At 48.2% G+C, this 22,816-nt stretch overlaps 1 non-coding gene across 1 annotated transcript; it reads left to right on the top strand.

The window, feature by feature from the left end:
• The first annotated feature begins 1,771 nt into the window (after positions 1-1,771).
• Positions 1,772-1,843, top strand: Trnav-uac (transfer RNA valine (anticodon UAC)). Its single transcript has one exon. It is a non-coding gene; the product is annotated as a tRNA-Val (tRNA).
• The last annotated feature ends 20,973 nt before the right edge of the window (positions 1,844-22,816 follow it).

Below are 22,816 nucleotides of genomic sequence, written 5' to 3'. Positions count from 1 at the left end.
GGAGCCACCTCCCCTTGTGTCTGTGACTTCAGAAAATTACCTCCCAGGGTCTCTCAGGCTCTCCCAGCCCCTCCTTTCTAAAAAGAGGGCTGTGGGGGTCCCTGTGTGGGTCTCCCGTGCTTCCTGGGTACCCTTCCTCCCGCCTTCCTAACTCTCCCGCCATCCTCCATCGGTCAGTCTGTCTGTCTCTCTCCATTTCTCTCTTCCTTTATGGCCTCAGAGGGGGACCCAGCACGTCAGAGCTGTTAGCCATCCTGGACTGGGGTGAGAGGTGTCCCAGTGTAATGAGGCTGAGCAGGCACCAGGATACCCAGGCTGAGCCAGGGCCTCTGCGGTTTCCTCAAGCTTGGGGCCTCGCACCTCCCCTGACTTCCAGGCCCTGAGTCCTCTCTGCCTAGCAAGACAGGGCTGGCCTCAGCCAGGCCAGGGGCTGAGGGCAGGGGATGCTGACCTCCCTGGGTCGGTCAGCTTCTAGTCCTTGTGAACAAGATGCCAACAAGAACAACTCAAAGGAGGAAAAGTAAAATTCAGCTCATAGTTTCCAAGGTGCAGTCCGTGGTGGGCCAGCTCCACTGCTCTGGGCCCAGGCAGAGGCAGAACATCATGGCGGAAGGGTGTGGGGAGGAAAGCTACTCTTCATGGAAGCCAGGAAGCAGAGAGCGGGGAGGAGGCAGGATGATGTCCCCTTCCTGGGCAGTCCCAGTGACCTGCCTCCCCAGCCACGCCCCATCTGCCCACTGTTCCCACCCAGGAAGTTGCATTCAAACCAGGAGAGACCCATAGGGTCACAGCTCTCACAATCCAGTCATTTCATCTCTGAACATTCCTGCACCAACCCAGGAGCTTTGGGAGGACGCTTCATATCCAAGCCACGATGTCCCCTGTGGCTGGAGAGTCACTAGTAGGTAGTACCTCCTGAGCCTGTGCAGCCTCGCCCCAGCCTGAGCCCAGGGCAGCCTTTGTCTGTCAGGGCCCTGTCGCCCCACCCCTGCCCTGTTGCCCCTCCACTGCCTGACCCCTCTTTCCTCAGGGACCACTTGTGGAGATCCTGTCCAGAGGATCCCATTTCCAGAGGCTCAATTCTCAAGGGTGGAGGTTCAAGGGCATAGGGACCCTGCCCCAGTGTCCCCTGGAGAGGAAGGAGGTGGGAAGGAGGACACCAGAACCACAGGAACCCTGGTGAGAGGAAGGTGGGAGCTGCAGTCTTGCCACCATAAGCACTTCCAGCCCCCTGGCCAGCACCTCACTGCCCTGCCTTTCCCCTCCCAGATCGCTTGGGCCTGGGGCTCAGCCACAGTAGTGGGGTGGGGGCCTGGAGCAGCGGCAGGGGCTTCCTCCCACCTGTGTGCTGGGAAGGGTCCCAGCAGGTCCAGGTGAGGGACTGAGGCTGCACGGAGGCTGGGCCACTGGCATGTGGGAGCTGCAGCAGGCAGTGGACCAACTCATAGCATCCGGGCTCTCTGGTCAGGAAGGACACCCTCTCTTTAGTTCAGTAGTGACCCCTTCCCAGCTCTCGCACACACTATAGATGTCTGTACTGCAGGCAAGTAAATGCTGAAGATCTCAGAAGAGTGAGACAAGTTATTTCCTGGCTGGGGATTGTGATTTATGTTACCTTTTATTTCTTTGGACAGTAATGGATTCTTAAAACTCAAAAGGTTGCGTTGGGGTTGGAGCTCAGAGGTAAAGCACTTGCTTAGCTTGAGTGAAGCCTAGGGTTCATTCTTAGCACCACATTAAAAAAAATAAATAAAATAAATTCTTGAGCTGAGGATGTAGCTCAGTTGGTAGAGTGCTTGCCTTACATGCACAAGGCCCTGGGTTCAATCCCCAGCACCACACACACACACACACACACACACAAAAAAAAAAAAAAAAAACCTCAAAAGGTATAAAGATAAAAGACCTCTTACCTTCGTTTTCATCCCTAGGAGCAAGGTTATATGTCAGTTCTTTTTTTTTTTTTTTTTTAAGATAGAGGGGAGAGAGAGAGAGAGAGAGAGAGAGAGAGAGAGAGAGAGAGAGAGAGAGAGAATTTTTAATATTTATTTTTTAGTTCTTGGCGGACACAACATCTTTGTTTGTATGTGGTGCTGAGGATCGAACCCAGGCCGCACACATGCCAGGCGAGCGCGCTACCGCTTGAGCCACATCCCCAGCCCATGTCAGTTCTTTTTTTCTTTCTTTTTTTTTTTTTTGATACCAGTGATTGAACCCCATCCCTTTTAAAATTTTATTCTGAGACAGGGTCTCACTGGAGTTATTTAGGGCCTTGCTAAGTTGCTGAAGCTGGCTTTGAGCTAGTGATCCTCCTGCCTCAGCCTCCCAAGCTGCTAGGATTTCAGGTATGCACCACTGTGCCTGATACATGTGTTAGTTCTGTAACATGCATTTCTCAATAGATCCTTCTGCCCCCAGCCTATATTTCCACATAAATTATAGCCTCCTGTATACACTGAATGCTGGGGTTTTATACTCATGTTGAAATTTGATCCCCTTCAAGGTGATCAGGGCTCTGTCCTCATGAATGGATTATTCCATTCATTTGATGTAGATTAATGAACTGATGGGCTAATAGATTAAATGTGCATTGGGTCCCCTTAAAGCCAGTTTGGCTGCCAAGCGATGGTCTGAGCTGGACTCTGCCAGCAAGTGAGGCCGTCATCAGACAAGCTTCCTTGGCCTTGGACCAGAACCATGAGCCAGGATAGCATTTTTTCTTTATAACATGCCAGTCTTTAGTGTTGTGCTATTAGCAAGAGAAAAATGGACCAAGACACTCTTGTTTTGCACTTGATTTTGTTAAAAAAAAAAAAATCCCCCCTTTCCCCGAGTGCTGGGAATTGAACCCAGAGATGCTCTACCACTGAGCTCCGTCCCCAGCCAGGGTCTGGCTAAATTGCCCCACGATTCTCTTGGCCCAGCCTCCAGGGTAGCCAAGCTGGGCTGACAGTTGACCCCACTGACTTTTGCATATTTTTAACCTAGTGACATATTTCAAGGATAGTTACACTTTAGTACACAGAGGTCCTCATTCTTTATTTTCTCCCTTTTAAACAAAAACATTCCCACTTTCCATCATCTCAATCTGGACAGTTGCTCAGTATTTCTTTGTCTTTCATGACCTTGACACAGGGAAGAGCAGTTGTCGGCTATCTTGTAAGTTGTCTTTCCATTTGCTTGTGTCCTGTATTTGCTTATGATTAGGTTCAGGCAATAAACTTCTGTCTAAAACTCTCCAGAAGCACAGTGGGCCCTTCTCTGCACATCTGAGGGTGAGGTCCAGGATCATGACCTGTGGTGCTGCTTGGTTAAGGGTGCATCTACCAATCCCTCGGCTGTGTGGTTACAATATTATTTTGGTCTTTGTAATTAATAAGCATCACGGCATTATTTATTTTTTTATTTATTTTGGTATGGGGGATTGAACCCAGGGGTGCTGTACCACTGAGCCACCTCTCCAGCCCTTTGGTTTTTTTTTTTTTTTTTTGAGATGGGGTCTCCCTGAGCTGTGGAGGCTGCCCTTGAACTTGTAATCCTCCTGCCTCAGCCTTCTGAGTTGCTAGGATTACATGACTGTACCACTGCTCCCTGCCCCTAAAGTCTTATGTATGTACATATGTATGTACTATTACCATTATTATTATTTGTGGTACTGAGGACTGAGTCATATCCCTAGGCTTTTTTATTTTTTATTTTGAGACAAGGTCTCGTAAGTGGCCAAGGCTTGCTTCAAACTTATTATCCTCCTGCCTCAGCCTCCTGAGTCTCTGGGATCACAGTCACTGCCACTGCCACTGCGCCTAGCCTAAAGTCTTTTATAAAAATAAGTAAGCTCACTGGGCACCATGGCATGTGTCTGTAATTCCAGTGGCTCGGGAAGCTGAGGAGGAGGATCCCGAGTTCAAAGCCAGCCTCACAATTTAGCGAGGTCCTAAGCAACTCAGTGAGACCCTGTCTCTAAATAAAATACAAAAAAGGGTCAGGCTGTGGCTCAGTGATTGAATGCCCCTGAATTCATTCCCTGGTACCAAAAAAAAAAAAAAAAAAGTGAGCTTAATTCATTTTCTTTTATTTATATGACAGCTATTTTTCTCTTTTTAAATGCTTTTTATTTTCTAACTTAAAATACTCTCATTATGTGATCTATGCTTTCCTGTGTGTATTTTTTAAAATACTTTTTTTTAGTTGTAGTTGGATACAATACCTTTATTTTTTAAATTTATTTTTATGTGGTGCTGAGGATAGAACCCAGCCTCTTGCACATGCTAGGTGAGCGCTCTACTGCTGAGCCCCATCCCCAGCCCCCAACCTTTGTTATTTTTTTCTGATAATATGGAATAGCTCAAGTTTGTTATGAGTGGTTTCTGTTACAATAAGTATGATTTCTATTATAGGCTTGACTCTGTTTCTTCTGTTGATTTCTTTTTTTGAGAAATAAAGTGGTCAATATACTTTTCTTTTTCCAGGTCCCTCCCCTCCTCTGTGTCCGGTTTAATTATCGTTCCTTTGTACAGTCAAATATTTTAATACATTTATTGCTTGTTTAATCAGCTTTAAGTGATATTAATGGGTCTCTAGCAGTGAAAGGTGAGAAAATCAGTATACATACCTTTCTAATTTTTTTCCTCTCAAATAACAACAGATATGATTTTCACATTGTCAAGTTTCATAATGTCTTCACTACTTTTTAAAAAAAATAAATATTTGACGGTTTGTTGAGCACATAGTTTGTGATACTCTTGTTGGATGTTTACATATGACATCTTGACATTATGAGTCTGGCATCAGACTGAAATGACTTCTTGCATTTCCTTGGTTCCATAGGGAGTACCCATTTAAACAAGCTGTTGCTCAGAGACGCTCACCATTTCGCCCAAGGCCTCACAGCTCCCGAGAGGCTGAGCTGGAGTTCCAGCTCCTGGCTCTTCTCGCCACCCAACACTGTAGATGAAGTTGGGAGTTGTTCTGTGTCTTTTATTCATTAGTAAAACATCTATGTTTAATTCTATAAATGACTACCTTACCCCCAAATATAAAACTTAAGTTTTCTGAGGTCTCTTCTGAAGAAGAGCAGCAAAGCATGGCCCCCAAGACATGGACTTGAGCTGGAGACTGTCCATTCTCACTCGACCTCTGCCATTTGCCTAAGGTGTGTGGCCTGAGGAAGCCTCTTAATTTCTCTTTTGTTTCCTCATCTGTACGATGAGACTGATGATAATAATAATGATAATAATAATAATTATCATCATGTCCAGGGGCCTCTGTGAGTAGGAATGCACCCTTAACACAGTTCCTGGCACTCAGTGAAACACAGTACATGGCATTTAGCAATTACCAGGGACTGTATTAATCAATGGAATAAATAAGAAACAATAGACTATTTCAAAGTAACAAAACACCTGAGGCTGGGTAATAATATAGAGAAAAGAGGTTTATTTAGCTCATGTTTTTGGAGGTTCAAGGGCATCAGTGCTAGCACGTCAGCTTAGTTATGGTGACAACCTCAGGTCAAATGGCATCACAATGGTGAGAATGTATGTGGGAGGGAGAAATCAGGGGGGAGAGACAGGAAGCCAGAGAGCCTGGGGAAGTGTCAGTCTTGTTCTTGTTCCTTTATAATAGTGGTCTTCATTTTTTCAGGGACTAAGGTCCCAGGAGAACTGCATTAATATAAGGGCAGGGACCCCAATGACCTAATTGTCCTCTACTGAACTCCACCTTAAGAGGGCCCACACCACCCCTCAATGCCAGGAACGAAGCTTCCAGTACAGAAAACCTCAGAGGACACACATAAACCCCATTCAGACCATAGTAGGGGTTATATTTGAGTATTCTCTTGGGCTCTCATTTACTTCGAAATATTCTATTGTTTCTTATTTATTCATTAAATAGTGTTTATTCAAAACCTCCCAGGTGGTTGCCACAGCACACTTGGGGAAATAGAGAAGCCAATACACAGCACACACAGGAACGACAGGCCCCTGCCTGGCAGGTCACAGTCACACGGAGTGTGTACAGTGCCCACGGCGCTCAAGGTGCTACAGACCCTTTTAGACTTCCCCAGGTGGCCTTGGAGGGTCAGGGAGCAAAACCCAGGTTGTGGTTGGAAACTTGGATAACACGATGCAAAACAAATGGGCTCTTTGCCTTTTACCCTCACTTTTAAAATTGTGGTACAGTATGTATAAGGTCCTTGCTTAACATCTGGATGGCCATCTTAAGTGACAGCCACCATTTTAAGGAAAAAGTTTTGCTTTCCTGCTCAAGGGTCTTTCTGAGAAAGGCTCACCACTCCCTCCTACCAACCCAACCCCTAACCGCCTGCATTAGGACCCAACAGGCTCTGATTCCTGAGCCTGCCCTGCAAAAGTCCCAGAACCCAAGCCTGTTTTGCTCTCTCTCCCTCAGACAGATGGCCTTTATTTCAGCTCTGACAGGTCAACTCTCATGTGTACCTCTGCCTGGTCTCCGTCTCTCATTCCTCGCTTTCCCTTCAACAGGCATGCACCACCACACTTGGCTGTAGTTTTAGATTTTATATTTAGGTCTTTGATGCATTTTGAATTAATTTCTTTTTGTTTTTGGTGGTGCTTGGGATTGAACCCAAGGCTTCTGGTGTGCTAGGCAGGTGCTGTACCACTGAGCTACACGCCCGCCCAGTTAATCTCCGAATGTGGTGTTAGGTAATGTCAACCTTTTACACCTATGTGTGAATTTCCCCAGCTCTACACGTTCAAAAGACTGTTTTTCATTGAATGGTTTTGGTGTCCTTGTCAAAAATGGACCATACTGTGAGAATTCATTTCTGTGATTTCCATTCCAATCCCTTAGTCTGTGTGTCTGTCTACACGTACCGTGCAGTTTTGATAACTTTTGATTTGTAATAGATTTTGAAATCAGGAAATGTGAGTCCTCCACACTTCCTTTTCAAGATTCACTTTTGGCTATTCATGATCCCAAAGATTCCCTACAATTTTTAGCATGAGCTTTTCTATTTATGAAAAAAAATTGGCATTTGATAGAGATTGTGTTGAATCTGTATATTGCTTTGGGTAGTATTGACATCTTCCAATCCATGAATATGGGATGTATTTCCATTTATTTGTGACTTCTTTGTCTCAGTGTGTGTGTGTGTGTGTGTGTGTGTGTGTGTGTGTGTGTTGCTGGGTGTTGAACCCAGGGCCACATGTGTGTCAGGCAAGTGCTCTAAAACTGAATTAATCTTCCAGCCTCTCAGCAATTTTATTGTATAAGTTTTCCATCTTCTTGGCTAAGTTAATTCTTAGGAATTTTCTTTTTTTTGATACTGTCATAAATAGAATTGTTTTTGTAATTTCATTTTCATGTTGTCCAATGTTAGTGTATAGAAATGCAAATGATTTTTGTGTATTGATCCTGATACCTTGCTGAATTCATCGATTTGTTCTAATAGTGTTTTTGTGTGGCATCTTTAGGGTGGATTACAGGTGTGTGCCACCGTGCCTGACATCTTTAAGATTTTCTCACTATAAGATCATATCTAGAGCTGGGGTTATAGCTTAGTTGTAAAGCATTTGCCTCACATGCATGAGGCCCTGGTTTCGATCCTTGCTACCACATTAATAAAAGCAAATATATTATGTCTATCTACAACTAAAAAAAATTTTAAAAAGATCATATCTACAAACAGAGTTGATTTTACTTCTTCCTCTCTAATTTGTATGCCTTTTGTTTCTTTTTCTTATCTAATTGCTTTGCTAGAACTTCCAGTATTATGTCAGATAGAAGTGGAAAATGGGCCTCGTTGCCCTGTATCTAATCTCAGAGGGGAAGCTTTCAGTCTTTCACCATTGAATATAATGTTTGCTGTGATTTTTTCATATATGGCTTTTATTATTTTGAGATAATTCATTTCTGTTCCTAGTTTGTTGAGTCCTTTTATTTTTTTAATTATGAAAGTGTTGAATTTTGTCTAGCATTTTCTCTGCATCAATTGAGGTGATCATGTAGCTCTCCCTCCCCACCCTATCCCCCTTGTTGGGTTAAACACCTACCAGTGCCCAGGAAAATGTACCTTGAGATGAGATAAGGTCTCTAAAAAAAATGTGGTAACTAGGGAAATGGAGAGGGAGCTGGCCACTCCCCCAGTCCTTGGGAGAGGATTAGAAGAGTGATGTTGGTTGTAAAGTAAGGGAATGTACTCTTTAAACATCTGAAGAAAGCACCTGTGCAGTGGACATGTGACCTAGCCTGTATTCCCCCAGCTCCTAGGCATCCTGGCCCACTACTGCCCACCAGTGAATAAGTAATAAACTGTCTAAAATCTCTCATTGAATCCTGGAGTCCTATCTTTGGGATCCTGAATAGTGTGCTTGAGGTCTTTGCAGCCTGGGGGTTTGAACACCCCTATTTTGTTAAACTGGCATATTACACTGATAGGTTTCCAACATATTGAATCAGGAATAAATTCCACTTGGTCACATTGTATAATCTTTTCCACATACTGCCTATTTGATTTGCTAGTATTCGTTGAAGATTTTTGCATCACGTTCATAAGGAACGTGCTGCGTAGTTTCCTTTTCTTATCATTCCTTTGTTTGTCTTGATATCAAGATTGTACTGGTCTCCTAGAATGAGTTCAGCTTTTTGGAACAGGTTGAGAATTGAAGAATTCACAGGTGAGGCCATCAGGTCCAGGGATTTTCTTTGTTAGGAAATCTTTGATTTACTAATTCCATCTCCCCTTTTTCATTTTTTATTTTGAGACAGGGTCTTGCTAAGTTGCTGAGGCTGGCGTTGCTTCATGATCCTTCAGACTCAGCCTCCTGGGTTGCTGGGTTTACAGGCGTGTACCACAGTGCCTGGCTTTTATTTATTTAATGTTTTTATTAGTGCATGATAGTTATACATAATAGTGGGGTTCATTTTGACATATTTATAAATGCATATAATATCATGTGTTCCATTTCAGTCTCCAGTACTTCTCCTTTTTCTCCCCTCCTCCCTCCATTTTTAAAAGATGGGTTCTCACTAGTTGCCCAGGGTGGCCTTGAACTTAGATAATCTTCCTGCCTCAGCTTTCCTCCTGAGCATCTGGGACTACAGGTGTATGCCTCTCGTACCTGGCAATGAGCACTTTTCGAGTACCAACCATCGCTACCCCAACAAAACCAAAATAAGAATTTGGAAGTCGCAAGGCTACAACTCCCAGGAAGTAAAAACTGAGAATGGCAGTTTTTGATATCTGATACTCAACAGAATGTCCTTTTAATTTCTCTGTTTTGGTCTGAAGCGTCCATCATTATTTTAGGTGAGTGTGTACTGTTGAGATTCTGAGGGGCTGGAAGGAGCAGGTTGGTGCCACCCTGGGTATTTTTAGGACAGTAATATGGCACAGGCTCCTGCCCACAGGACTTTGGGAGGTACTGCACCCTGGGAGAAGATGGGGTAAGAGAGAAGAAATTAACATCAAAGAAAGAAAGGTAAGACCCAATTTCTCTGATTCAGTTTGACTTGGAACCTTCAGAAAAATCCTCAGACTGCCCTGGTCTGCCTTTTACGCAATGCCGGAAAACAATGGCTATATGAGAAATGTTTGCACAGCCTTCTCTGAATTTTTTTCAACCTCATAAATCCATAAATGAAGACACTCATTAATCTGTACTTAATGTGAGCAAATCCTTCTCAAAGCACAGTCTCAGACTTCAATTTATGAGGCTATTAATATCCATTAGACTCAGGAGTGATAGGGTATAAAGTTATGTCTCAAACAGAGACTGGCCAGCTCTTGTCCCCCCACACCCACATTGATTATGATGCATTCATCATACAAATTCAAGATGAAACATGTGGAAACTATATCAAAGTGATAGTGATAAATGAGATGACCAATAAGAAAGTTAAAAGCAGAACTGGCTATTGCTTGAAATGCCACTTTGTGATCTTAGGTTCCCCAAGATTTGGGTGCAAAGTGGTAATTTTTTCTCTAGGTATCACCATGCACGCCCAAACCAAACAAGGAAGGAGAAACAGAAACGTGGGGCAGGGGCAGGTTGGGGAGAAACTGCACACGGAAATAGAAGTTTGAAAAACCTTATTGAAAAAACATTTAACTCAGGATCCCTATATCATAAGCATAAGTCCACTACCACTAGACTCTTACGTAACCAGCAAGATTATATCATTAACTCTAAAAGAACCAGTTATTCATGTTAGAAATTATTTTCTCCAACTTATCTTTTTTTTTTGGTCTACATTGTATTGTTTGGTAACTTCATGCCACAATCTGCTCTTTTCAATGTAGTAGGCTATGTCTGATTGTGATTTTTATTTTTTAAGCTTTTTGATTTCTTTTTTTTGATTAAAATTGTCAGCTCCCAAATTATGCATTATTGGTTTTCCTAAATTTTCCTCTAGGGTTTTTACATGTCTCCTCCCCCACCTCCCATGTCTTTGATTTACTTTAAAATTTAACTTAGTAAAATAAAGATCCTGGTTTATTTTCTGTTATGTGGATAGTCAGGTATGTGATTAAATAAACCAGTCTTTCATCTGAATTATATTCCACCTTTGTTGTATATTAAAATAAAGGGACTAGGGGGAGGGTGTAGCTTAGTGGCAGAGCACTTGACTAGCAGGGTTGGAGCCCTACAAGCCCTCCTTCACCCCAGGACCTCTCCTGGCTCTTTTATCTTTTCTTTTTCTTTTGTGGTGCTGGGGATGGAACCCAGGGCCTTGTGAATGTGAGGCGAGCACTCTGCCAACCGAGCTTTTTTTTTAATAATATTTTTTTAGTTGTAGATGGACACAATACCTTTATTTATTTTTTTTTATGTGGAGCTGAGGATCGAACCCAGGGCCTCACACCCATGAGGCAAGTGCTCTGCCACCGAGCCACAACCCCAGCTCCTACCAACTGAGCTTTTTACTGTTTATTCTGTGGCAACACCATACTGTTTGGATTGTACAAGTTTCATAGTATGTTTCAATATCTCGTGAGACAAACTCTCTTGCTTTTTTTTTTACTCTCACAATTTTCTACTATATTCCTAAACATTTGTCTATATGAGCTTTAAGGTAATTTTTTTTTAAAATATTTATTTATTTTTAGTTCTTGGCGGACACAACATCTTTGTTTGTTTGTGGTGCTGAGGATCGAACCTGGGCCGCACGCATGCCAGGCGAGCACGCTACCGCTTGAGCCACATCCCCAGCCCCGATTTAAGGTAATTTTATCTATTAAAATAATTCAACCCTGTGGTGATTTTATTTAAAATTGCACTAAAGTTATGCATCAACCGACTAGACACATTTGTGTTATAGAATCTTCATATGCAAGAACTTGGGGCATCCTTTCACTTGTTTAGATCTTGCTTTATGCTTTTGAATAAAATCCTACAGATTTCTTCACTTTTTTTTTTTTTTTTTGTACCAAAGATTGGACCCAGGGGTGCTTTTCCACTGAGCCACATCTCCAGGCCTTTTTATTTTTTTTATATAAATGGGGTCTTTGCTAAATTGCTTAGGGCCTCACTAAGATTGCTGAGCCTTGGCCTCAAAGTTGTGATCCTCTTGCCTCTGTCTCCCAAGTCACTGGGATTACAGGCATGCACAATGCACTTGACCAAGATGTGTTTTTTCTTGTTAAATTTTTTTCTCAATATTTTTACATGTGAGTTTCCACAGTGAGTGGAATATTTCAATTTCCATTTCTACCTGGTAATTTCTAGAATGGCAAAAATTACTTATTTTATGGTATGTCCAACCAACTTATGAAGACTTTTCATTAATATTTTTCCCACTAGTATTCTTTGATTTTCAAATCAATTTCATCAACAAAAATGAGAACAGCTTAACTTTTTCCTTTTGTTTATGTTTATTACATCAGCTGAAATTTCTAAAACAATGTTGAAATGATAATGGCAATAGTGAGCATCCCTTTCTTTTTGATTTTGGTAAAAATAGCTTGAGTGATTATTTGGGATATGTAATGTTATTATCTATTCACTTACGTTGTTATTATTATTTGGCACTGGAGATTGAACTTGGGGGCCCTCAACCACTGAGCCACATCCCCAGCCCTATTTTTAAATATTTTATTAGAGACAGGGTCTCACTGAGTTGCTTAGTGCCTTGCCATTGCTGAGGCTAACTTTGAACGTGCGATTCTCCTGCCTCAGCCTCCAGAGCTGCTGCAATACAGGGTGTGTGCCACTGTACCCGGCACAGATGAGCCCTTTACAAAATTACCTGAATGGAATTATTGTGCATAAATTCCTCAGCAAATTGATTCTTATCCTTTGCATTGCCCTATTTCTCATACTAGTACCAAAGAACTTTCCATTACCATTTCATCTCTTCTACAAAGTGACCAGAAGTGACAGTTATCATCTCTGCTTCTTGTGTTGACAAGTGACCCTGTATTGATCACAGTGTCCAGTTCAATGTAGGAGTGTCCCCTCCTGTGTTGCTTGGGGTTCTTCGACATCCCTGACCACTGGGGCCAAGCCCACCAGTACCCCAACTATCCTTCCTCATTCTGTCATCAAAGGACCCTCTCAACTTTGGCTTTGACTAAGACTCACCAAGGATTCAATCCTATCTGCCAGTGTCCCTGTTGGAATCTTTATATATGTATATTTTAGTTGTAGGTGGACACAATGCCTTTACTTTATTCTTATGTGGTGCTGAGGATCGAACCCAGTGCCACAAGCGTGCCAGGCACGTGCTCTACCCCTGAGCCCCAGCCCAGCTCTCCTGGTGGAATCTTGAATAGCATAAGCCATAACCATGCCAGGATCCCAGCTATGGCAGGCTGTGTTGCTGTTGGGACTATTTGCTTTCCCTTCCTGGGGTGGATTAGACCTCCCCGCCCCTCTGATATCATGATTGATGTCTATTTGACTGATAGTCTTTAATCTCCTTGTCCTGTCAAACTGCAGGAGAACCAGGTGACTTGCTTTGACCAACAAAACATGGGTCGGAATGTGCATGTCATTTCTTTTTTTTTTTTTTTTTAGTTGGACACAATACCTTTGTCTTATTTATTTTTATGTGGTGCTGAGGATCAAACCCAGTGCCTCACACGTGCTAGGCAAGCATTTTAGGCAACCACTGAGTCACAACCCTAGTCCTGCATGTTGTTTCTTGAGAGCAGCCTTATCTGCCCTGGCTTCAGAGGGCATGTGGTTCAACTGGGGATGTACTCAAAGGAGTAAAAAGAGCATCCAAGTGAAGTGGCGCCCACAGCCACACAATGACTCCATTGCTGTGGCCCAGGACACAAGACTATTCTCAGAGTCCATTTGCCCAGTGTTAAGACAGATGGTCCTTGACCCTACAACCATCTGTATTCCACAATATTCAATAAAGTACCTGAGAAATTCGACACTCTGGTATAAGGTAGGCTTCAAGCGAGATGTTTTTGCCCCACATAAGCCAACCTAAGTGTTCTGAGCACACCGGAGGTAGGCTAGGCTAAGGTGTGATGTTTGATAGGTGAGGTGAATTAAATGCACTTTTGACATTAAGATATTTTCAATTTCCAGTCAGGCACAGTGGCGCACACCTGTAATCCCAGTGACTCGGGAGGCTGAGGCAGGAGGGTCACGAGTTCAAAGCCAGCCTCAGCAAAATCAAGGCATTAAGCAGCTCAGCGAGACCCTATCTCTAAATACAAAATAGGGCTGGGGGTGTGGCTCCGTGGTCAAGTGCCCCTGAGTTCAATCCCTGGTACCAAAATACCCTGGGTTCAAACAAGGAAGTAACCCTACCAATAGTCAAGGAGAATCTGTATTTGTTTTCAAAAAGTCGTGTTGTTTTCCAGAGCAGTTTCCATGGAAACCACCAAAGCCATGTAGTCAAGCACGAACCAAGACGCTGAGAACAACTGGAAAGTTGGGGAGTTTCTGCTCTATTTTTTTCCCCCTTTTTAAACTATCAGACACCATAAAATGCTCAACGTGATGCTGGAGCCACACTATGACGGGTCCTTGTTGAAACACAGGCTCCCTGGGACAAAGACTGTGGTCCCTCACTCTGCTCCATTCCCCTCTGCTCACACCTTCCTTCCTGCTCCCACCAACAGGGCCCCTAGCTGCCCTCCCCCCTCATTTACCTCCTCTGGGCCTCTGCCTGAGCTGTTCTACCCCCAAGTGCCCTCTGCACCTCTCTTCCTCTTTCTGACCTTCACATTCCGGGCCTTTCTCACTTTTACCAGAAAGCAATATATCAATCAGGAAGTGAACTCCTGCAATTCAGTGGTGCCTGTTACTGGTGGCTCCCCCATGGCACTTGACAGTTCAGCCATTTGAATGCCTGCCCACAAGGAAGAGGGGATCTCCCCTGTACTGTGCGCTGGGGCGGTGGCTGCCGTGTCTCTAGAGTCATGGTAGCACCATGGGGGGAGAGGGCCGGTTAAGGCTGCTACAGTCCCTCACTGCCGATGGAGGCTTGGTGGGGAGGCTGGAGAGCACAGTGGGCAGGGCCCTGTGGTGCTACACCCGCAGGAGCTGGGAAGCCCTGCTGAACTGCCTTTGTCTGGGCCGCCTCCATGCAGCTGAGACCCAGACATGAGCCCAGACATTAATACAAACCCAGCAGAGCAGAGTGCCAGGTGAACCAGCAGGCTCCTTGAGAAGCAAGAAAAGGCAGAGGTGGGGAAACAGGGGCTGAGGATGATCTTCAGTGACACCCACTGTAGGGGCACCTCACAGTGCCTCAATCCACAGGCCAGGCAGTATGAAAGTGGGACTCCCGGGAAGTTAAAGGGAGGCACAGGCTTCTCTCGAAAGTCTGGCCATTCACAGGGATCTGGGGGAAGCTGCAGCCATCCCCCAAAGGCCAAGGTTTGGGGGCAAAGTGTTGAAAGTAGAGCCAGGAATGGGTTACCCTTTCTCTCCAATTTTATTACCATGAGGCCTGTGACAAGTGCCAGCCAGAGTTGGGTGCTGGGTGTTCACGACCCCTGTCCTCCCAGTGACTGGATCTAGACAAGGTCTCCCAGGAGTCAGGACAGCACAGCCCCTGGAGGACCTCCCAGTGAGCCTGGCCTCTCCAGCTGCCTTTGCAACCCTTTTGCCCCCTCTGAGCCCTGGGCCTGCTGGGAAGCAAGGGATTTCAGGCTTCCTCTCTGCACAGCCTCATCCCAAGGTCTTAGGGATGGTCCCACCCCCAGCCCCCTTCATTTCACCTGGAACAGAGGAACTGCTAACTGTGTCCCCTTTAGGTACTGAAGCCAAGGTCACCTGGATGTGGGGTTGCAGCCCCAGAGCCGAGCTGAGGTGGGGTGCAGAGAGGGGGGCAGCAGGGATGAGAGGGTCCACGTCCTCCCTTGGCAGGTGGGGCTGACGCTAAGGGGTGGCTGCAAGCTTCCCCAGACTCCAGAGATCAAGCCTCAGCCAGGTGTACCTGACTGGGGAGGGGAGGGGGAGGAAGGAAAGCCGCGTCCTTGGACTGAAAGGCTGGCGTGGGCTTGGCCGGCTGGGGCGGGCCCTTGTTAGCTCTCCCTGCCTGACCCCTGGAGCTTGTCTCAGCCCCTCTTCTCCCTTCTCTTTGCACAGCGCTGAGGTCCCGGATTAGGGAGAAGGGGTGGGGAAGGCTGGGCTGTGCAAAGGTGACACGTTGGCCCTCACGCCCAGCAGGGCAGGTAATCACGACTTTCAGTTGCAGCCACGGCCGGGCTCTGCTGTGCAGGCCCTGGCTGTGTCCCTGCTGCCACCCCAGTCCTGGCACCTGCTCTGCTCCCAGGCTCCTCCGCCCACCCGTCCATGCTGCTGCTCAGGCTCCTCGGCCTCCTCTGGATGCTCAGGGCCTCCCCAGGGGCCACAGGTGAGAGGGACTGCGAGCAGGAAGGGAGCTGCTGTTCTGAGGCGCAGTGGGGGTGGCTCTGAGGCTCACACTGGAGGGCTGAGGAGGGGTCGCTGTGGTCCCTCCCCCCCTCGGGTGCACAGGAGGGCGGCTGAGCTGCTGTGCTCTTGACCAACAGCTGAGCAGGCTGTAGGACTGGGCACTGTTGTATCAGCATCTGGAGGGTGGGAGTGCACCTTCCAGAACCTTTCAGGGACAGTGTTCCTCTGACTTGGTCCCCCTCATGCCCACTGCTGCTGTCTACCCCAGCCTTGGTCTTCCTCCCACCCTGGACCTCCGGGACGGCACCCTCTGCAGTCCTGGCCATCCTCTGTCCCCGGCTCCTCTTTCCCTCTCTTGGGCTTTTCTGCCTTTGGTTTCCCTACTTCTCTCCCCAGTTCTGCCCCTCATGTCCCTAACCCAGCCAGGTCATAGCTGTTGTGACCAGGGCTGGGGTAGATACGGTCCCCTTTGTTTCACCCAGAGGGTGGCTCTGAGACCACCCACCCTAGGCCACCCAGGTTTGTGCCTCTCACTCCTTTTCAGGGCCACATTCTGGCTGTAAGAGGTCCAGGCTTGCTTTCCTCATGATTCCTCCACCCCACCTCCCTGACATCCCCAGCCAGCCTGAGAAGTGACACCCAGCCCTTAGGAGGAAGCACCACGGGTCCCCATCTGAGAAGGACTGTGGCTGAGTGGCAGGAGGGGGGATGCTTCCTGCCTGTCTCCCCCACCCCTCACCCCCAGCCCAGCCGATCCTCAGTGTTACCATGTATAAAATGGGTTGGTGATCTCTAAAGAACGAGGGGGTACACTAGTTAACCCAGTGGCCGGAACAGAACTGGCTGTAAGAAAATGTCCATTTTAAAAAAATTAACTGCAAGGACTTAGGTCTTCAGAACTCCTGCCCGATGGCTCCTGTTTCCTCTTTTTTGGGGAGTTTGTCCCTTTTCTGTGCTCCTTGACGTATCAGTTCCTCAATCTCAGCACAGTCTGAGCTGCAATCTCTTTTCCCCCTTCGGGGTCCTCTTTGCACATCTCCCTCTCTGATCCCTGACTTCTGATTTCTGTGACATGCCCCCTCGCCCAGCACAGCCTTGAGAGTTGTCTCTCCTTCTCTGGTGTGGGGGAGGAGGGGCTGGAGGACTCTGGGCAGCAGATGGACAAGGGGAAGAAGGAGGGGAAGGGAAGGGCCCCGGGGTGTGGAGGAGGGAGGAGGAGTGAACTGGGGTGCTCAGCACCGCCTAGCAAGGGGCTGAGGGTGTCCTCTGCTGTGCGGGGGCAGACGTCTAGATGGTGGGCTTCAGGACCCCAAAGCCCCCAGCTCCAAACTGCCCCTGATAGGGAAGGAGCTGGGATATGTGTCAGGAAGCTGAGAGAGTGACTAACTTACGTGGTGTGACTAGGACAAATGACCTGCAGATTCACTCATGGCTTCTCTGTTGCTCTACTGCCAACACAGGGGCTTTCTCCACGGCCACATCTTCCTCTGCTGCAGCCTACCCTTCCCCGCACTCCAGGGGTGCAGCATGGGGGCCCCTGGGTGCTCCCCACACAGCTCCTCCCACGCCTGGCCACAGAGGAAACACACCTAGGCCTCTCACGTCCACTCACCTCAAAGCCGGTTCTGAAATAGGGCCCAAATCCCCAGTCAATGCCAACCCCTCCACCACCCCCGGGGCCACGTTCGCCATCAGGGTTGGAACCACGCCCCCTACAGTCTTTGTCTACAAGTCTACCACTGAGTGTATAAATCCCACGACCCTTGTCTTTACCGCCACCTACCCCACCACCACCTGTATGACCATGATCACAGTGCCCCTCACTGGTTCATACACTACCACTCCCGTGACACAGAAGCCAGTGACAACCATCACCAGGACTTACCCTGTCACCACTACCCAGAAGGTGACCTCAGCCATGACCTCTTCCCCCACCTCTACCACTATGGGGGGCACCTCCATGATAATGGCCATACCCTCCTTCTCTTCTTCAACCTCAGATACCACCAGGGACTCTGTGACCTCCTCTACAAAGGGGACCACAGGATGGAATACCCTGACCCCATCAGGTGTCCTTGCAACCAAGTCTCCAACCCCAGGATTGACCTCTCTGACTGCTACTGTCCCTTCTCTAATGCCAACAAAAACCTTCCTAACAAGAGTCACTGAGAACACCTCATCACCCACCACCAGGGGTAGCTTGGTCACAACACAGTTTCCTAACACCAGCAGCACATTTGAAACAGAAACTGCCACCACGCATTCAGCCGGTGCCACCCACAGATTAACAACACCTGTTGCTTCGGCTTCTGTGCAAACACACACTCATCCAGACAAACCAACAATGATAATGACGTCCAGGAAAACCACACACACTCCCATCGCTGACACTCCCAGAGAAACTCCCACCACAGAAACAATATCCTCCTCCCCAGGGATGTCAACTGTCACACTGGCCGGTACAGTCCTTACCTTGAAACCCAACACTGCTCCACCAATGGCCTCAGAAACCTTAACAATACCAAAAAGCACACTTCCATCTTCCACAAACCCCACTACCAACCACACGAGGTCCACCATGTCCACAACTGGCATCACCTCAGCTCCCACCACCTCAGGTACCATGGAAACTTCCAGAATAGTAACAGCAGCTTCAACGAGTAGAGGTTTCTCCACCACAACACCGACATCTAGCAGTCACTCAAGTGAGATCACAACAGGCTTGTTCTCTGTGGGGACAGGACTCATTTCAACCCAAACAGCAACCCAGAGCCATTTCATTTCCTTGTCCCCCACTGTCCAGAACACAGAAACACCACGGGCTAGCACCACCCTGACCGCCACTCCCAGCGTGACCACTAATCTCATGAGTCCTGGAAGCTCCCCAACAGGTTCCCTGGCAACAGGGACTCTAGCCACATCTGCACCCTCCTCAACCATGGCAGCCAGCAGCTCTTCTGCCATGACCAGCAACATGGTCATGTCCCCGACAAGTACAATCCAGTCTTCTGCCCAATTCCCAGGCACACACCCAGTCACTGCTGCCACCACGCACACCATTTCATCATCTCCCTTGGTCACCACACTCCCAACCACCACTGCCACGTCTACAGGGACATCAGAGATATCCTCAGCCAGTTCTCCCTCTAGTGGTGTCACACATTCCACATCTGATGTCACCTCTCCTTCCACCATGTCACACACACAGACCAGCAGTGCTGCTTCCTTCACTCCCACCTGGCCCTCTGTGTCCACCTCAGAAACCTCCAAGACTTATCTCACAATGCAGGTGACTGTGGCCACCATGACCACCTCTCATGGCACACACAGCGTCACCACTTCCAATGTCTACCCCACTCATAGCACATCCCCAACTGTCATCTCCACACCCCCCAGGACCTCAGATAGTACAGAAACCTCCACACCCAGGCTCACACCTTCCTCCAGTCCAGGCCTCCCTATGGTCACAGTGACAACCAATGCCACCTTATCTACAGATAACACTGGTCCATTGACCACGATGACAGGGATGACCTCCACCTCTACAACTTCCAGCAATCCAGCAACCCTCACTAAGACCCTTGGCGTGTCCCCCACTTTCCAGAGCACGCAGACAACACCAATGACTAGCACCACCCTGACCGCCACTCCCAGGGCCACCACGAGTCCTGGAAGCTCCCCAACAGGTTCCCTGTCCATAGGGACTCCAGCCACATCTGCATCCTCCCCATCCATGGCAGCCATCACCTCTCCTGCCATGACCAGCAACATGTTCACATCCCCCACAAGTACGATCCTGTCTTCTGCCTCTGTCCCAAGCACAGACCCAGTCACTACTGCTAACACTCATAACACCCTATTATCCACCTTGGTCACCACAGTACCTACGACAGATGCCAGGTCTACAGGGACATCAGAGATGTCCTCAGCCAATTCTCCCTCTAGTAGTGTCACACATTCCACATCTGTTGTCACCTCTCCTTCTACTGTGACACTCACACAGACCAGTACTGCTTTGTTCACACCCACTTTGCCCTCTATGTCCACCTCAGACACCTCCAAGACTGCTCCCACTATGAAGGTGACTGTGGCCACCATGACCACCTCTCATGGCACACACAGTGTCACAACTTCCAACGTCTACCCCACACATAGCACATCCCCAACTGCCACCTCCACACCCCCTAGGACCTCAGAGAACACAGAGACATCCACACCCAGGCTCACACCTTCCTCCAGTCCAGGCCTCCCTACGGTCACAGTGAAAACCAATGTCACCTCATCTACAGACAACAGTGGGCCATTGACCATGATGACAGACATGACCTCCACCTACACAGCCTCCAGCAATCCAGCAACCCTCACCAACACCATTGGCTCGTCCCCCACTGTCCAGAGCACAGAGACAACACCACTGACTAGCACCACCCTGACCGCCACTCCCAGGGCCACCATGAGTCCTGGAAGCTCCCCAACAGGTTCCCTGGCCACAGGGACTCCAGCCACATCTGCAACCTCCCCATCCATGGCAGCCATCACCTCTCCTGCCATGACCAGCAACATGTTCACATCCCCCACAAGTACGATCCTGTCTCCTACCTCTGTCCCAAGCACAGACCCTGTCACTACTACTACCACCCATAAGACCACATCAACTACCTTGGTCACCATAGTGCCTATGACAGGTACCACATCTACAGGGACATCAGAGATGTACTCAGCCAGTTCTCTCTCTAGTGGTGTCACACATTCCACATCTGTTGTCACCTCTCCTTCCACCATGACACACACAAAGACTAGTGCTGCTTCCCTCACTCCCACCTGGGCCTCTGTGTCCACCTTAGACACCTCCAAGACTGCTCCCTCAACGGAGGTGCCTGTGGCCACCATGACCACCTCTGATGGAACACACAGCTTCACCACTTCAAGTGGTTACCCCACTCATACCACATCCCCAACTGCCCTCTCCTCCCCTCCAAGCACCTCGGGTACCACAGAGACATCCACACCCAGACTCACACATTCCTCCAGTCCAGGCCTCCCTTCAATCACACTGACAACAAATACCACTTCATCTATGGACAACACTGGGCCATTGACCATGATGACAGAGATGACCTCCACCTACACAGCCTCCAGCAATCCAGCAACCCTCACCAACACCATTGGCTCGTCCCCCACTGTCCAGAGCACCCAAACACCACCACTGACTAGTACCACCCTGACCACCACTCCCAGGGTGACCATGAGTCCTGGAAGCTCCCCAACAGGTTCCCTGGCCACAGGGACTCCAGCCACATCGGCAACCTCCCCATCCATGGCAGCCAGTAGCGCCAGCACCACACACACTGGCAGTGTCTCCTCAGCTCCAACCACCCCCCGTTCACTTCACACGACAGCCACATCCACCCCGACACCCTCCACTGACACCACATTCAAGCCAACCTCATCTCCAGGACCACCTCCCACCACTGCACCAGTGACCAGAACAACTCAGGACCCCATCACCACCCCCAGGGCCTCGTCCCCTGCAGAATCCACACTGGCTCCTACCACACACGTTCCCACAGGATCTCACATGACAGAAGTCATTACTACTCCCCCGATCACTCCTTCAGTCCCCCTCACAAATACACTCACCATGGCCACTTCCAACACTTCTCCTGCATTGACCAGCAATGAGATCAGGTTCCCCACCAGTAGTACAATCCTGTCTTCTACCCCTGTCCCAAGCACAGACCCAGTCACTACTGCTACCACCCATAACACCCTATTATCCACCTTGATCACCACAGTAACTACGACAGATGCCATACCTACGGGGTCATCAGAGTTGTCCTCAGCTAGTTCTCTCTCTAGTGGTGTCACACATTCCACATCTGATGTCACCTATCCTTCCACCACGACACACACACAGACCAGTACCCCTTCTCTCACTCCCACCTGGCCCTCTGTGTCCACCTCAGAAACCTCCAAGACTGTTCCCACAATGCAAGTGACTGTGGCCACCATGACCACCTCTCATGGCACACACAGTGTCACCACCTCCAACATCTACCCAACTCATAGTACATCCCCAACTGCCACCTCCTCACCCCCTAGGACCTCAGATAACACAGAGACATCCACACCCAGGCTCACACCTTCCTCCAGTCCAGGCCTCCCTACGGTTACAGTGACAACCAATGCCACGTCATCTACGTTGACCCCGATGACAGACATGACCTCCATCTACACAGCCTCCAGCAATCCAGCAACCCTCACCAATACCCTTGGCTCGTCCCCCACTGTCCAGAGCACAGAGACAACACCACCGACTAGTACCACCCTGACCGCCACTCCCAGGGCCACCATGAGTCCTGGAAGCCCCCCAACAGATTCCCTGGCCACAGGGACTCCAGCCACATCTGCAACCTCCCCATCCATGGCAGCCATCACCTCTCCTGCCATGACCAGCAACATGTTCACGTCCCCCACAAGTACGATCCTGTCTCCTACCTCTGTCCCAAGCACAGACCCTGTCACTACTACTACCACCCATAAGACCACATCATCTACCTTGGTCACCATAGTGCCTATGACAGGTACCACATCTACAGGGACATCAGAGATGTCCTCAGTCAGTTCTCCCTCTATTAGTGTCACACATTCCACATCTGTTGTCACCTCTCCTTCCACCATGACACACACACAGACTAGTGCTGCTTCCCTCACTCCTACCTGGGCTTCTGTGTCCACCTCAGAAACCTCCAATACTCCTCCCACTATGGAGGTGCCTGTGGCCACCATGACCACCTCTCACAGCACATACAGCGTCACCACTTCCAACGTCTACCCAACTCATAGCACATCCCCAACTGCCACCTCCACACCCCCTAGGACCTCAGAGAACACAGAGACATTCACATCAAGGCTCACACCTTCCTCCAGTCCAGGCCTCCCTACGGTGACAGTGACAACCAATGCCACGTCATCTACGCACAACA

The sequence above is a fragment of the Urocitellus parryii genome, chromosome 9 (genome assembly GCF_045843805.1).
Source record: "Urocitellus parryii isolate mUroPar1 chromosome 9, mUroPar1.hap1, whole genome shotgun sequence".
NCBI classification, from domain to species: domain Eukaryota; kingdom Metazoa; phylum Chordata; class Mammalia; order Rodentia; family Sciuridae; genus Urocitellus; species Urocitellus parryii.
This window is presented reverse-complemented; position numbering and strand designations above follow the sequence as displayed.